The sequence below is a fragment of the Motacilla alba genome, chromosome 2, assembly GCF_015832195.1.
Source record: "Motacilla alba alba isolate MOTALB_02 chromosome 2, Motacilla_alba_V1.0_pri, whole genome shotgun sequence".
Classification (NCBI taxonomy): domain Eukaryota; kingdom Metazoa; phylum Chordata; class Aves; order Passeriformes; family Motacillidae; genus Motacilla; species Motacilla alba.
In genome coordinates this window covers 103,996,132-104,003,418 of record NC_052017.1, presented here as the reverse complement: position 1 = coordinate 104,003,418, position 7,287 = coordinate 103,996,132, and positions in this window count along the sequence as shown.

Genomic DNA, 7,287 nt, shown 5'->3' with positions numbered 1-7,287 from the left:
TTTAGTTTAGTTCGAGGTTATTGATCATCTTCAAACTAGTAACAAATACACGAATTCACTAGTGCTTCTGACTGCACATTTTAATTTTTCTTGGAGACATTTTCTTTTCCATTTAAGAATTTCTGATTTCTACATGCACTGGTGGAGACCATCACGTGGTGACTACAAGTTTGGGGGCTGGGACAGGAATTTCTTTGACTAAAATCACTCTTCATAGGGGCTAAATTCTAATCTCCCTTGAATGCATGACCAAACTCACTGGCAGATAGGAACTTTATAGATTAGTGGCACTGAGTGTTTGGAGGCACAAGAGGTATTATTCCTGAGTGGTAAACCTCCAACAGGTCAGACCACCTGACCCCACTAAAGCAATCAGGATCTTTGCCTTTGACATCAGTGGGATCAGGTATTTGTTTTAGAACTATTCATGGTTTTTATCTCTGATCCCAAGAAAGTCACTGAGTTTGCTGTATTCAGATAAAACAGATGTAATATGTTTATGACTTCTAAGAATTATGATTTATAATTCTTACAATAATAATCTGACATAAGAATATTGTGAGATTAGTGGCATATGCATTTGAATGAAACTTACTGCATAATGTAGCATATTTTATAAGGAAGCCATACTAAGTATGGGTTTATACCCAGATCATATGCAGCTCGTTTTCATCTAAAATAAAAGATATTTTTTTCTAAATCTGTGATTTTTTGGGGGGTTTTAGCATAATTTTCTCAATATTGAACAAATATTTTCCCCTTTCATATACAGAATTTTATTCTCCTATCCAGTGTTTATCTTGTAGTAAACAAGGTTTACCTTGTTGTACCTCTGTAAGAATTATATAAAAGTATTCTACATTAGGAATGGGAGAAAAAAAAAGAGAGGCTATGTGAAAATGAACAGTTCATCAGAAGTAATCTCTGTTTTAGAACAGAACTGGTAGAACTGGTCTGAGGAGACAAGGCTCAGGAGTTGTATTAAAACCAGAGTTCTTTACTTTCCATTGAGGAGCTGTTTGAATAAATAATGTTCTTGACAATGACTGTCTTTTGAATGGGATAATTTTTTTTTATTCCAGAAAGGTATATGAAACATATAAAGGTATCTCCTTGCGGAGTCCTTATCAAAAAAATCAAACCAGAACCAAACCCAAAAGCCAAAACACCTTTAAGTGTTAGCATTAATGACAATATGTTATTTCTACATTTCCTTGCTCAAACTTGCCTATTGTGTTTCAAAGCAAATTAATGTCACACTCAGTTATTTAATCAGAGAAACTATCTGAGCTTATTTATGGAATGGTAAAACATTCTTTACAGACAGTTAGAACCAATATAAATTTTAGAGCAATCTCAAGTGTCACTGAGACTTTGAGAAAAAATGGCATTTGCTGTAGAGTAGAATGGGTCAGAACATCACCCCAAATTACTTCTGGTTTTTTGTGGGTTTTTTTGAAAATACATATCGAAGTCAGTAATATACTTGCACTTGAAAGCAAGAAATCCCCAGGGAATGGATTTTCACTACAGTGAAAGGTACCATATTTAATTTTCAGGATTTAAACATATATACAGAGTATCATAGTTTATCATTATGTTGTTGCTATTGACGTGTGCAGTTACCTCTGGAGACAACACAGATTTGGGGGTCAGAAGAGAGAGTTCAGTCTTCCAATGTCCTAGCAGCTTCTGGTTTGTGCTGTACTCTGCAAACTCCTATGAAATTCCAAACGGACTAAAGTTATCAGTATTTACATAATGAGCTCAATAGACATGTACCTGGAGTAATGAAATCACATAGGAGTTTCTGCAGACAATCTGCATTCCTAATGAGAAGGGTCAATAAATCCAGGGCAGTTCTGTCTGAAATCAGTGAGTGGCATTACAAGGGTCAGAGACTGATTTTTGACATTAGAAGAGACCATTACGAACATCCAGTCTGACCTTTGCATAAAGCAGGGCAAAGAATGGCTCGATAGCTTGAGATCTTTTAGAAAGATAGCAAGCCTGACTTTAAAGATTTTCTAGTAATGGAGATTGTAATCCAATTCTGTTTAAGTGATTAATTGCCTTGGCTGTTACAGAAATGCATTTTATTAGAAGATAGAGATGGATCGGACCATAAGGCCACAAGAAATTCTTTGTGCTCTCTTTAAATATAAAAACTAAGAACCACACATTTTACTCTAGGCTAAGTAGACTCAAGTACTTTAAGTTATGACAGGAGACAAAGATTATGTGCTGTTTCCTGGCCCCTATGTCTGGCTGGTGACCCCAGAGTCTGCTGTCCAGCCGTCTTGTCTCACAGAGGCCAGAAAACCGAGCTCCCCAGTCTCACCCCACACCCTACCCCTCATTTCTGGAGCTGTGCATCTGGTGGAGCACAGGCCCTCCTGTGCTGCTAAGGGATGTGGGAGCTCTCCCTGTTGCTCATCACACACAAAACAGGGAGCTAAGCCACGTGAAGGGCTCCCATGCTCAGGGCAATATTGGCTGTGGCAGCATGGCCTGCAGCCCCACAAGGCAGAAGCAGCACTGCAGGGTGCACAAGCCACCAAGGACAGGCTTCTACACCCAACCAAATGTCTTTTTTCCATAATGAGAAAGACTTTGTTATTCTCTCATCAAAATACGTGGTTCTGATTGATATTTACTGGGCTCTGCGTGACCCATCTCTATCATCTTTAGCGTGGTTAATTGGAATTATTGAGCGGCGCCCGGCTCTGGCAGGCTGGGATTCACCCCTGTTGGGATGCTCCTCACCTGCCCGCCCTGGACTGCTTCTGTGCAGCCTTGCTCCCGTCAGACTGAATTAAGCTGCACTGTCAGGAGCCAGAGACCCTTCAACAGTTTTCCAGCCCAAGCAACACTAAATTAGTGTTTGGTAATAGGCTGCACACTGTTTTGTAATAAGAAAATATGGATGGTTCTATTTATTCCCTCTCGCTCCCTGCGATGATAAGAAATGTTCTAATTCATTATTAATTTGTTCCAACTATTTCTGGTAAATGTAAACTATGAATAACTTTAGCTATGCCATTAGCAATACCTCAGAACTATGGATGGATTTTTGGTTCTGGACAGAGGCACATGGCAGTCCCACTGTTTCTAAAGGTGTACCCAAAATTCTGTCATATTTGGGTACGAAACCAGAACTTGTCATTCACCTTGGGCTACAGCTGCATCTAAAGCAACCTGGAACACAAAAATATTGAGGCTGTTATTTGTCCAGTATAAATTATTGTATCTTGGCAGCACTTGTAAAACTTTGTGTATTCAATCTGCTTAAGGGTTTACCCTACCCCCGAACACTGGGCCAAATAGAAATGAGAGAGGGGATAGATCTGCTGCCAGTGCTAAAGCCTTTTATTCTGCCCTGTGGACTAGTGAGGTCTTTAGTGGCATTTTAGAGGTTGCTGGCTTTAGTGTAGAATAAGCCTTTGGAATATTAAGTCTTAAAAGAAGTCCTTTATTTATTGTTGTTTTTTGCCTTTCATAATTTATTTTTCTAGTTTTCATACATAAATGATTGATCAAAGAACCACTGTCAGAAACCATCAAGGGTGATTCTTTTCTTCTCTTGCAGCATATGAGTTTATTTGGGTGAAAGATGAGAGATTATAAATAAACCTATTGGTCATCCAAGGAAATTTTCTGTCACAGGCATAGCGTGGTGGTACCTCCTTGTGAAACCGAGTCCACTGTTTGGTCATTCATTTACTTAGAAAGTGATTTTCCTGCCTTTGTGTTTGGATGGCAGTGACTCTTCCTTTGCCTCTGTATTGTCGTAGTCATCTGCCTTCATTTACTGAATAGGGGGAGGAGGACACCCACGGGGTAAGATTGAACACTGAGCTTCTGTGTGGGCAATTATGCAAGACACAGGCAACCCACTGGCCTTGTCTCTCACTGTGAGTTCTAAGCAGCAGCAAGAGCAGAGTGACTGGACTGCTGGTGCTCCTACACTGCTGCCTGGCAAGAGCTGTTCTGCCTCCTCACTTCAGAGAAGGAAAGAAAAAAAAAAAACCAGCCCTTTTTTTTGACTATTTGCTTGGAAGTAAGGCTATAAAAGGTAGCAAGGAATTATCTTGAAGATACTCCCAGAGACTTTGCTAATGCTTGGTGTCATGCAAAGAGGTTGGCAAGGGTCCTGGCCACCAAATGAGGCTTGCTCCTATCATCTCTTGAGAGATTTGTAGTCCCAATACTGTCCCTGGTTGCTGTTCTCTGGGATTTTTTTTTTTTATAGTTTGTACATTCTGCCCAGAATATCTCTGGGTGACCAAGCTTGTCTGGATTGCAGCTTTGTCCCTTTGGACATGAGAAAGCACATGGATGTTTGTGCTTTCTCCAGCGTACCTAAGCATTTTGCTGTTTTTACCTAATGAAAGCATGAGGGGAAATGGTTTAATAAAAGATAAACAATTCTGTGAATGAAATACTTCAGCTCTTTCTGTCCCCGAGTGGATTGACATCTAGCCTACAGGAGGAAAGGAGGGCTTTCCCACCTCTGCTGCAGGTTCCACGTCTCGGCTGGAAGTGCTGAAATGTCCTCCAAGCCGTGTTTGAGCTATAATACCTTCTGTTCTGCTGCCAGGCTATCTCTAATCAGCCTTTTTCACATGACCACAGCTACAGCTGGATGATTTAATGGATGGGTTAATCTCCCCTCTGACAAGTTCATCCTTCCCAGGAGCTGGCCCTTGGGGAGGAGGAGGAGTCAGGAAAGCCAAGAAAAAGTGAAGGCTGGTGCTACGTTTGTGAAACTGGTGCATTGGCATACTGGTTAGCAATAGGTTCCCAAGCCACCTCTGTAAGAAAGGAGGCCTGGCAGGGATGGGTACAAGAGAGATAATAAACTCACAACGTGTGTGTGTGTGTCAGAGAGAGAGAGACAGCTGGTTTGGCAGAATTGCTTGCTTTTGAGAAAGAAGAATTCCTCTTTTTCTATATTAGCAGAAATACATATGTCCTTTCATGACAAACTTGTGTATTCCATGTACATAAATTCTTCCAGGTTCTTTTAAAAACATGCAGCGAATTTGGGACATACTGGAAAAATATAAATATAGTGGCTGGACATCCAGCTAGTGTGTATGAGATAACTGGCTTTATGGACCAATAGAGTTTCCCGACAGTTTGATAAATTACTCATAGTATATTTTATAAAATATGCATAAATATAAAAAGGGGGTTTCTGAGGAGTCAAAAAGATGACCATTATGGTACATGATGAAATACGTTCCTTTGAATTAGAACTATAGCAGTAAGGTTTCCAGCAGTCAGTTGCAGTCAGCTGCAGTCAGGCTTGACAAGGCTTACAGGACATAAGCTCCCCTAGAAACTTCTATAGAATTATAATGCTCTAGTTAATAAAATAGATATTTAAAATAGAATAGTTAGATAAATTAAAAGGTCTAATTTAAGCTGGTACAGGGAAGATGAAAGAAATTCTGCCAGTAAAAAAACCCCCTGCTTTTCTTTAGATGCTGCCTTAGGAATTTGTCCTAGAGGCAAGTATTATATACCTTAAATCCCTCTCAGCCTTGAGATGACAGTTATTGAGAAATTTACTCATAAGCAGAGACCAGATTAGAACCTTTACTTCCTCAGCCTAAACCGCAGTCATGTCATAATCACATTCACTTTGCACACACACCGCTGTGACGTAGACTGAGATGCTATGAAACTTTTATTGGTACAAACTGTGTGTGAGTTATTATTCACTCACTGTAAGGGAGAGCTTAGAAGATGCATTTTTTGCAAACCATCCTGACATTGCTGCTGCATGCACAGTACCACCAGGGTGGCATAGGGTCTCTGTGTGGGGTCTGTAGCTTCAGGTTTGTTTTTTGGGTATCTCTACCTCTGTGCTGCTAATGTCTGCTATTTTAGGCATCCTCATACTTTCTGTAAGGATGTAGGGGAGTGAGGATGGAGGAGACGAAATATAGCTGTATCTATCAAAAGTAGCCGAAAGTAGCTTTTCTAAAGTGAAAACAGCCACAGCTTTAAAATGTATTACCTGTGTGTGTCTCGTCTCTTTGGAGAGAAGGAATGTTTTGTCCTGCTCTTTAGGCGGAGTGCGCGTTCAAGCCTTCATACTGACGTGATTCACACAGTCCTGGCCACACGAGTTTCTAGAAAAGCCCGTGTTTACACCTGCTACCGCCGAGTCATGACAAAGGAAACAAAAAAAAAAACCCCGCCACAAACCCCACCAGCCCCCAAAGCCCGGTGAAGGGGAGCAGCGGGCCGCCCTTTCCCGCCGGCTTCTCTCCCAGCCGGGCGCGGGGGCCCGGCGGGACCGGGGGCGGTTCTCTGCAGCCCGGCCCAGCCCAGCCGGGGCACGGGGCGGCCCCGGCCCGCCCGACGGCGGCTCCGCGGCGGTGGCCGCAGGCGCGCAGCTGCCCGCGCGGTGGCGCCCTCCGCTCACGGACCGCGGCCGCGGGAGCGCCGGGGAAGCCCCAGCGCGCTGCGGGCCCGGCGCGGGAGCCGCGGGGCGCCCCTTCTCCTACCGGGAGCGGTGGGGTGACCCTTTTCCTACCGGGAGCGGTGGGGTGGCCCCTTTCCCAGCGGGAGCGGCAGGGTGAGCTCTTCCCCGGCAGTCCCGCCGGGCGCCCTGCCCTGCCCCGTTCTCTCTCTTGCCAGCGGTCCTTCCCGGCCCGAAAGGCCCGGCACGGAATGACAACGGGGATAGCGTCCCGCTCCGTCCCTAGTCCTGCATCCCCGCCCGGGATCGCGTCGTTGGCCGTTTCTACGGGAATCATTCATTCACGTCAAATTTCCTTTATCTCCGGAAAATATTGAAACCTTAAATGACCGTAATAGGAATGTAATTGTATGGTGTGTTCTTTGTTGTTGTTGTTTTTGAGAAATCGATTTGGGCTCAAATAACTCATCCAAGCATGTTACACCAAACCCATTCAAATAGGAAACAGGAGAACTATATTATTGCTGCTTCCTGAACGCTCTGGTTATGATCCCAGTAATTAAAATGTCTAGTAATGGCTCCTGAAGCCTGTATTTCTTTGGGTAATTCTCGGAAATGAAGGGCACATTTTCGGTCGCGGAGGGAGGGGAGTGCGGAGACGAGCAGCAATTGCAGCGGCTGGGAGCCCGTCGGTGGCCCGCGCCCGGCGCATCACTTTGGGGGAAAATTATTCCGGCGGCGGGGAAGTCCCCAGAGAAGGGATTTCCTTCCCGGTCCCTCCGGCAAATCAACTTCTTTCCTTTTTTTTTTTTTTTTTTTTTTTTTTTTTTTTCCCCTCATGGCGATGCTCT